Raw genomic sequence first — 9552 nt, 5'->3', positions numbered from 1 at the left:
GAATTAATGGGCACAAACTAATTCTGAGTGATTATGAATGATGGGATTATAGTGTGCATTATATTATTTACTCTAAAGCTTATTATAGCTTATACCGGTTTTGCATATATTTATAATATATACAAAACACATTTTGCTTTTAACCTTTATCCAGGTACATTAACCACAAACACCCCTTTACAGCAAATGTATATACAAGCTATTGGGCAGCTTTTTGTGCAGTTGAGCAATTTCAGGTTTGGTGCCTTGCACAAGGGCACATAGTGGCTGTTATGGAACTTTTATAGTGTACTCACAGTTACAGCCCGAATAGGACAAAAGTGCCCATGAACTTTTGTATGTTGCGTAAGTGAAATGAAAATTGTTGAAGGTCAGTTTATACAGAGGTCTCCACATGCCTTGAGACCTGTTTTGAGCCTCCTCGCAGGCAAGATGGACAGGTGGTGTTATAAAATGACCTTTCTCGCCACTGACATCATCCAGAGCCACCAGGAGACCACTTTTCCCTCTCTCTCGCTCTTTCTCTCTTTCACTCACTCTCTCTGTCTCTCTGTTCCAGCCCGGTAGCTGCCCACTGTCTGAAGCTAATGGCTGGAAGCTCAGCTAAAAGCTCTCAGTGTGATAAGGTAATGTGGAGTCAGCGAGAGAGTGAGTCGGGGGAAAAGAGTGCTATATCAGTGAGACCATACTGATTAAACGGTGATGAGGAAATGGTCTAAAAATAAAAAAAAACAAATGGCGAATGCTTGATGATATCACTGCACCCAGATTGCTGACTGCAGTGTTTACAGTCATATCCAGATGGTGATGAAGCGGGGATGACGGTGGGAGCCGAGACTTACTGCTGTCCTCTGAACTGACCTTCCTGATGGCATGCTTGATACAATAAAAGCGAGTAGCAATCTGTTTTTGCAAATACATAATGGATTATAAACAAAAGTGTGGATAATGAATTAAAAACGTTCCCATAAGGTTCCTAACATGCTTTCATCTGTAGCAAAAATTAAGCTTTAAAAGTCAGTTTGGCTCATTCATTCAGTAACGTTTCAGCTTTTTTACTAACTATTGTATTGTAGGTGTTGTCCACTCCAGGCTTTTTGTACAAATGCTAATGATCACAGCATCATAAGAGAAAAAACTTTCCTTTTGTGCTTAACTAATTTGTCTGTCTGCAGATAGTGTCACCATTCTAGATTGCCGTTATGCCAACCACTCCCTTCTGTCTACTCTCACCTCTCTTTTTCTCCTTTGCAGCTCCCGTCCACCACCAACATTTTGCACGCATACATTTCTTCTCTACTGCTTCCTTTCCTGTCCCACTATTACTTATTTTTTTCCTCTCATTCTCTCTCCACCCACTTGTTTTCTTTTATCTGCTCCCTGACTGGCTTGTCCTTAGTAAGATGGATGTGTGCATTCCCAGGGCAGATGGCCCTGTTGTTACTCTGTGTACCCGGCTCACACTTTAACACCCGGCCTGCTTGTCTGGCCTGACGGGCCATTGCCTGGGGAAAGGAATCTACTTCTACACCATGCAGCAAACGTGTGTTGTGCAGCTAACCGCATGGGTGCTCACACCTTTTTTGTAAGGGAGTAGGACTCCAGCAGACTGTGTGCCAAATAAACAGATGGGTTCTTTCTTTAAGGATCACACATTTTGTTGTTGGAACGCTTCAATATACATAAATTAATTTACATAGTGAGTCATTTATTTTGTTGACATTCAATTATGGATACATTGTGATATTTTCAATGTATTTATTTCCAAAATAGCAGCTTTTTTTATTTTCTTTCTAGAAAACATCAACTTCAGCCCAGACAACCGTATTTTGATTTCAATATCAAGTGCACAGTCTTGATCCTCTGAAGATTTTTTAGACCAAATTAATTATAATAAAAACCAACACGGATTGGCCAGTTTCAAAGATTCCTCCAATTGTGGGCAGGAAATGCAACTTTGAGGACTCAACGGTGTCTGTCAATTGTTTAATGTAATCAATGCATCCTCAAGTCGGGAAAGGCCAAATTGACCAGGTGTTCACTTTCCTATGGTCACTCAGTGGAAAAATATATCAGTTTTTGTTTGCAGAGAATAAATGATACATATGTATTTACTAATAACCTACCAGACATAATTTCGATATGAGTGAGTTCTGAGTGAGAATAAGATTATCAAAGTGTGAAAATGTTTGTTTTTTTAAAGTTTTTTTATTTAAGTTAAGCTCTTACTTACCAGAAGCTTACACGTTTGTCTTTCTTTACTAAACAGTGATCAGTTCAAGATTTAGGCTTCCTTTGAATAGCTGATACTCATGTTGTTATTTTTAATTCCATCTTCCTTTTGATGCTTAACCTTGTGTTGACTTAGGGTCAAATTGACCCGTTTTCAATTTTTGTTTTATATCAGAAAATGTGGGATGTAGAAATAAGTGCTGAAAATGTAAAGAAGAAATATTTTACAATTTAAAAAGTTGGAAAAAGCAAAAACAAACGTTGAAAAATGTGTTTTTTTCCAAGGTTGACGGGAAGACCGCACAAGGGTTAATTAACCTTCCACATAAAAAAATAGTGCACTTAAAGTAGGAAGTAGTGTCCCACAAAATTAACCTGTTCACACGCAGATTCAGTACTTAAACATCAACTGATCTCTACTGTTTAGTTTGCTGTTTAGCCTACTGAACTGCTGTGTATAGACATATTTTAATGCCATTACATGCACACTTTGATTAATTATGAGCACATTTGGGATGCTTCTTTTAACAGTCAGATTGAATGAAACTTCCTTTTTAATAAAACTTCCATTCCACTTGCCTTTTTCAATTACAGTATGTCAGTATTGTCATTGACCGGTGTTGTTGCATGTATGTGCTGCATGTGTGTAATCTTTTTATTCTAACTCCTACCGAATAACTATCTCTGATTGGGCACCTTTTTGCATGACGGCAACCTGTTCCTTTTTGATGGATTCGTTCCATTTCATTGCCATGATAAACTTTTACAACTGCTATAATTTACTGACAGCATGCATGGACCTCTATAAGATATCTGTGCTTGATTTCTACACAGTGATCTAAGGATGATAAATCATTGGTTACGCATAAATTATATCATCATATAATCAGTGAAATCAAATGCGGCGTAAGTCTTTTGTGTGGACATGTAAATCCAGCCAGGGATGTTCGGCTGTGCGAAATTGCAGTCTTTGTCTACCCTCTAACCATACAATTTCTTTCATTTCAATCTCAGCACGCAGTAGGAATATTTTCCCTTAGCTGCTCCTATCATATGTAATGAATGTGCTGCCCCAAAGGTGAGAGCCATAATTGATTAAAAACCATAATGTTTTTCCATGCCTCAGTGTAGTCAGTGATAAGGATATCTGTGATGTGTGTGTGTGTGTGTGTGTGTGTGTGTGTGTGTGTGTGTGTGTGTGTGTGTGTGTGTGTGTGTGTGTGTGTGTGTGTGTGTGGACAGGACGGGACATCAAAGTGTGGCTCTGTTTCATCCTGGCTAATGAAGACGCTGGGAGTGTGCTTCTGGGTCACAGCGGGAACATGCACAGTGAGGTCACTTCAAAGGCGGGATAATGACGGATTAAGTCTAAATCATGGCCGCGCTTTAGTCGCTTTGCATTTTATTAACAAATCACCGCAATATGATTTGGTAAAGATGTGCCTGCCTTAATTTCCCTTGTCCATCTTGCTCTGGGCAAATCCCCTACATCCAGATTAGTGGATCGTGGTGGGCAAAGTGGTGGGCCTTTTTATAAACCCTTGATGGCGATGAAATATTCTTTCATTAGTGTCCATATATCTCCCCATGTATTCATGTTTTAATGCGCTGCTCTCTCTGCAGTTCCTTATTGCTTTGTGTTGTGTCCGTGACAGTGATACAGCTTTCCATTTATGGCCGCCCTACAGCTTGAAAGCAAGATATTCTATCCTTGGCTAGTTCTGTTCTGCATTTAAAATGAACCCACACACACACAGGCCTTAGCTCTCAGTCGACGAACAGGTAAAACAGAAATTTCTGTGTCATAAAAAATTAGGTATAATGCTTAAACCCTTCAAACTGTACATGAAGTAGAAATGGTTTAGAAGGGGGTGACACTTCAAGATTATAGAGCTCTTAGCACTCTTATGTGTGAAAGGATGGCACATGAATATACTGTTTCACTACCATTCATCTTGTTCAGCGTATAACCCTCACGATCTTTGACCTCAGGCCTGCTGTGCCTGTGAAGTTACAGGTATGTAGGAAGCACTCAGGGAAGTCTAATTGCTGCCGGAGTGATTTATCCTCCCGTGGAGCCTCTGAGAGCACTCAAACGCTCAGATATGCTCATCAACAACATTTCCCAGCAGTTACAATCAAGGGGATCGAGTGCAGGCTAGACACCAAAATGCTTGTTTGTGATGAAGAGGTGCAATGTCACGAAATATTTGATAAATTTCAGCACAAGTTCAGCTGAAATGGGTTCGGTGGTGTTCAAGGTTAGAGAGACAGACTGCACAAAACTCTTCCTGAACATTGTGTGCTGAAACGATGAATAAAAATGATGAACATTTTTTTTTCAATTATTATCGATATGTTTGTTCTCAAAAAACTTATTGTGATTAAATAGGCAACAACCACAGTCAAAGTTAATGGATAATGAAAATAATCGTTAATCGCAGCTCTAATCCTGGCTACCCTGGATGTTAATGTACACATTCCTGCTAAATTCACCCAATACAGACACATAATCCAGTATAATGTATGTACATTAATGAGATACACGTAAGTATTGAAGTGAATACTTTAGTAGAGGATTATCGAAGCTGAAACTGGGCTGTCCAGCTTCTGTCCAGTGGAGGGATCAGCAGGGCGTCGTTTGTTGGCAGCTCCCATTTCACCTGCGTTCTCCCGTGTCTAATTGGCCTCATTATGTGATTAACTTTGCAAATTTACCCCTTACCCTCAAGGCACGGCTTTGAACACTGGCAAACCACAAACCCTTCCAAAGTCACTCCATCACCGAAAACGCAATGTCAGCCTTTAGGCTGGCCATCGCATTCCACTGGGAAGTTTTCGTTTTCCAGCAGAGATCCCTGTTTGCCTATATTAACCTCAGCACCTTTGACTCAACACACAGCTTTTAAAATAGCAGTAATTCATTCTAGGATGATTAGCAATATATCATTGTTTCCTTAGAAATGCTCAGTATGCATATTATATTGCTTATCACACTTTATATGCTTAGCATGATTTGTGCAAGCTCTGTAAATTGTTGTATTATGCATGGCTCGTGTTGATGTTTGCATTCAGACCTAAGCCCCACGCTTTCAGAAAGTGAGAGGTTTTATACATGAAACATAAATCTGTTTTTATTTCAGGGTACAAAAAAGAAGTGCATGTGGAGTGAGTGAAAAGAAACAGTAGATTGTCCAATCCAAAACACAAAATCTAATATTTTGAAAGCTCCAGTTGTTTGTTTGTCGGTTCATAGATATTGGTTTCATTTTGTTGATGTCCTCGGAGAATAGTATGGAAAATGGAAGGAAGATGAAAAACAAAGTCCATGATGTTAATCTTTTCTGTCATCACTGAAATCTCACAGGTCCTTTGTGGGCTCCCTGACAGTCGAATGAAATGGCCGGTAAAGTGCCAATTTTACCAGACCACTTGTTATTTGTCAGAAAAGTCATAGGTTCGCTTCCTTGTTTAATAACCAGTGTAGGAGAAGGTGATGAAGGGGGGATGCACGTGTCCGTGTGCGGGGGTAGGGGAGGAGAGGAGGGGTAGTAGGGGAGAGAAGAAGTTTACAAATGGGATCCATCATTTTTCATGCACAGGGGTGACATCCCTCCGTCAGCCAATTTCGCTCCGATAGCCCAGTCCCTTGGTTCATTGATATCTGCATTAGGGACCTTTGTTAAAGGTCTCATCTAAATGCATTGAAAAACGCCTTGCTCCTTCTGTGTACCTCCTTCCTTTAAAACTGTGTGCGTGCATGCGTGTTGCTTGTGCAAAGATTTGCCGACTTGGCTTTGTCTACATTAAGGTTAGTCTTTGTGGCGAAGCAATGTGGTGTCACTGAACCTGAAGGGAAGAAAAAAATATAGCCAGTGAGAAAACCATCAACAAAGCCACAACAAAAGCCAGCTGCTTGGAATGCTGTCAGAGTGTTTTCTCACTCTGTTGTCACTGAGTAAGTCTGTAAAATGTAATGAATCCATCCAAAGTAAAAGCAACAAATGTAACATGACCTATGAACCTGTTTCAAGAATAGGCCAGAAGGCATTGTGAAGGAGCTTGTTTCAAATTGATATAAATATGACAGTGCCTTCTGCATGAAGTTGGTTGAGTAGACCCATTAACCAAAACACTTCACAGCCACTTCATTTTATTCCACTAAAAAAAACACCACCCTTCATGTCCTGCACTTTTACAGCCCAGCAGGTTCAAGCCAACCTGACTGTACATCCCTTGCTACTATTAAGAAGATTTAATTTGCTATTCCTGTCCATCTATTTTACAGAGTTATAGTGTGATACAGCAGAGGTGCTGAGGGGCTAATGTCGCTGTCAATCCGCCATCCCCTCAACTGCAATCTCATGGCTTAATTTCCACACCGATCCGAGTACCCTTGAGCTTTAAGAGGTCTCATTCCCATACTTGAATCAAAATTGCCCCCTAACTCTTGTGTCCAGTAATTTCACAACACTTTGGTTATAAGCAATGTTGCACTTTGAATGTTAGCAGCTGCACTTTCATTTTGGTCCATGAACTTTCAAGTAAAAGGCGAGCTACACACACACTTAGCTCATCTAGTATTTCATTAATATATGTAATGTAAATGTATGTCGAGCATTTCATTTGCAGCTTTTAAGTAGTTAGGCTATATCTCCTGGCACTCTCATTAGATATATTAAGAATAGTAATTAATAAACTTGATAATCTGAAATTGACTAATAATTTGGTGCTTGAGGACATCCCCGCAGTATGGTCCCATAGGGATCCCATTAAAAGTCCTACTGACTACAATCTATAGTTGTGCTATATGATTCAGCCATGCTGCCCTTGCAACAATATTGAAATCCACTTTCAAATGACTTTGGAATTAATAATTTACGTTAAATTTATAGACCTTGTGGTACATTACAATAATTGCTCAGATGTGTGTCCCAGAATGTTTACAAAGAGAATTGCACTGGGAGCATCTGTCACAGCCTGTCACTAGTTTGAAGAGAAAATGTGAGTGTTTGACACATGCTATTATTGTTATCGTCCCATTTCCAGAAATGGTCCAGAAGAGGACAGGTTTTAATGTTAATGTTTTTACGTCAGAGCTGTTTGGTTTTCTTAAGATAAATTAAAGTGTGATTAACAGCACGGAGGCTGTGGATCAAAGGGAGTGGCACCCATTGTTATGCTCACTGTGTTATGCACTCTCTTTTAAATAAACTTATTGCCACCATGTGAGGCGGAAATGTCAGCGCCAACTCAAACAGGCCCAGCCAAACCTCCCAAACATGGTGAGATTGGATGTGATATCAGTGCAAGGGTCACTGACAAAAGAAATTGGGTTTTATGCAGAGCGTGCCTCAAGACACAACACTCCCAAACCAAAGGAAAAGCAAAGCCCCTACCCGCTATTTTCGACCCATCATTATTTCTCATAAATCCCCAAACTAGCCAAGACCAGTGCCTTTGACAGCATGACTGATGAGTTTGCCGTCGTGAATGTCAAGAGAAATGGTCTCCTGCACCTTATCTCCCCTATTTCTCATTGTGAGTGAAACTTGGGGTTTTTATGGAGAAAAGCCACGGCCGTTGTGATGAGCATTACCCGGTGATAATGAAGGGCACGCTGCTGTACTGTCAGCCTCTACAGACAGACAGGCAGGGCTGGCTGCTGAGAGACGTCCATTCATGCGTTCATGTGCCCTTATGTCTTTATCTGAAGACCAGGATAAATGAGCATATTTATTTATTTACACTATGTCAGCTCAGCGATTGCCTTATCTAGTGCTGCTTTCATTCATGGAGGGAAATGTCAAGAGGTAATCAAGTCAAATGTGTTTTTTGTCAATGCTATTCATGGATCTCAAATTGTAAAATGAAAATATTTGGGTGATGGGTCTCTCTGACATATTTAATTTAACTGGAGATGTTTCCATACTATTTGATTATTCATATGCTCCACCTTTAAACCACATATAGTTCCATATAGTAATGGAAAAAATAGAAACCATACATACTTAATGCTTGGTTTTCACTCTGAAAGTTACTTACTTACTGCTCATTGAACAATTATGGTTTGTTAGAGTGCATTCAAAATTTAACCAAGTCAAGTATGGATTTTTATTTTCCAACACTGCTTATGTTTTTTAAAAAGGAAAAAAAAAAGTTTTGATGAGCCTGCTTTCTAGTCCCATAAGCAAGCCACATATCCCACTGAGGCTAACGTTAAGGGGCTTTTAGTGATCAAGCCTGTAACTTGGCACGCACACCTGACAGTACAGAGGAAGGATACTGAGCTCGGACCTGGGTCTGAGCAGTGCCTGCTAGGCAGGAAGCTGCATATTTATGATGGCTTTAAGAAGCATTTATTGCCTAGTTTCCATCAGAACATTGTCTGCAGAGACCTGACAGCTTTCCTTAGAGATTAGTCTCAGATACCCCCTGTTACGTGACAGTCTGGCCGGATCTCTCTCCCTGCTGGACTGCTTTCTCCCTCTCTTTCTCTGGTGTTCTTTCCCCCCTATCTTTATCTATTTTCTTATTCTCACTCCTTTCCTCCCATTCACTCACTTTCCCCCCTCTATCGTTGTTCTTCTCTTCCCTCTCTCAGATGTTTTCCACACTTTGTGTCACTACATGTCCTCTGGTTACACTGATACAAATCAGGGTTAAAACATTTGTTTACTGTGAGGAAGGGACAGAGAGAGAAAAGCGCTGTGCTAAATGTCAAGGATGATGAGGTGGGTCAGGCTGGCAGTGCTGTTGCGATTACGGCTGTCTTCGCATGGCATCATCACAAACTCTGACAACCGCGCATCGACTGCACAATTTATGCTCGGGAGAGCTAAGTCTTCCAGTTCCGCTGTTTCACCAAGAAATTAAATTCACATGTTATCTTTGAGAACATCCTTCCTCTTTTGCCCCTCCAATACCAGTGTTAAGGAGTTAAGGAATGTGTGGTGTCAAACTGTGCCGTTCAAACCAAAGAATAATGGATTCTGGCATAAGGAATAATTTCTGTCATTCTGGGCAAAAGCCACATCCATGAAAGCACACTCATTGCTTGCTGTTGATGTCTGCTTCCTTCAATAGTTAACCAGATATATAAGTACTTACAGGCTTTTCTAAATACATAAGAAAAGTTTGATATCATTTTTTAATGAGTTTGGACCACAGAAAACAAAGCAGGTTGTCAACTATTTGGCGCACGAAATGACAAGCTTGAATGTGCTCACGCCTACACTCCACGTCTGTGAGTTTGCCCAGTGCCTTGTGTATGAGCTATATGATTCTTTCATGAGCTGTGTGGTGGCTGGCCTTTCATAG

This window comes from Perca flavescens, chromosome 20, assembly GCF_004354835.1.
Source record: "Perca flavescens isolate YP-PL-M2 chromosome 20, PFLA_1.0, whole genome shotgun sequence".
Lineage (NCBI taxonomy): Eukaryota > Metazoa > Chordata > Actinopteri > Perciformes > Percidae > Perca > Perca flavescens.
This window is presented reverse-complemented; position numbering follows the sequence as displayed.